We start from the raw sequence: 953 nt of genomic DNA on the forward strand, positions 1-953 counted from the left end.
TGCTCTCAATGATGATCATGTTGAAGACCTTGGTCACATAGACCAACAAGGCATCCTTCACCCTAATGTGCAAAATGATAATATGCAAGTTCCATTAGGCATGCCTAGGCCATACATTCATCAACCTCCTCAACAACAAGGCCAAATTCCAATGGGAATTCCAAGGCCAATGTATGCACCACAACCCTCCATCATTAATCAAGCTCAATATAACCAAGGTGTCCATGTTGCACCTCAAGTTGCTAATCCACCACTCGCATTGAGAGATCACTATGTGCCTAATGAGTATAATGCACCCACATGCATTCAATTGCCACCATTTAGAGCACACCATTATGAGATTAAAGCACAAACTATCCAAATGCTACCTAACTTTCATGGACTTCCTAGTGAAGAACCTTACAAGCATTTGGATGAGTTTCTTGAAGTTTGTTCTACCGTTCGATACACGGACATGCCGGAAGAAGTTTTAAGGCTGAAACTTTTTCCATTCACCCTTAAAGATAAGGCGAAGTATTGGTTCAACAACCTTAGGCCTTTTTCTATAACTTCTTGGGCAGAAATGCAACAAGAATTTTTGAAAAAGTACTATCCGGTTTCGAAGACCAATGCTATGAGAACCACCATTAGGGAATTCACACATGGGGAGGGAGAAACTTTCCACGAGGCATGGGAACGCTTCAATGAATTGCTTAGGAAGTGTCCTCACCATGACATGCCTAAATGGCAATTGGTCCAATTCTTCTTTGAAAGCTTATCGGACAATTATAAAGGCATGGTTGATGCTTCAATGGGAGGTTCTTATATAGACCGGTAAGAGGAAGACGTGTGGCGTCTTTATGAGAGCATGAGTGAAAACTCTTTGCATAGAACATTGTCATCTAGGAATGGTAAAAATTCTCAAGGTAGGAAGAGTGTTGGCTTACATCAAGTTGACCACTCAAATGATATAA

The 953-nt window shown here is 41.0% G+C and overlaps 1 pseudogene; it reads right to left on the reverse strand.

The window, feature by feature from the left end:
* Positions 1 to 616: 616 nt before the first annotated feature.
* On the reverse strand, positions 617 to 717 carry LOC132280583 (small nucleolar RNA R71; annotated as a pseudogene).
* Between the last annotated feature and the right edge of the window lie 236 nt (positions 718 to 953).

The sequence above is a fragment of the Cornus florida genome, unplaced genomic scaffold (genome assembly GCF_030987335.1).
Source record: "Cornus florida cultivar Cherokee Brave unplaced genomic scaffold, ASM3098733v1 CherokeeBrave_3.0.0_Hap2_Chr10, whole genome shotgun sequence".
Classification (NCBI taxonomy): domain Eukaryota; kingdom Viridiplantae; phylum Streptophyta; class Magnoliopsida; order Cornales; family Cornaceae; genus Cornus; species Cornus florida.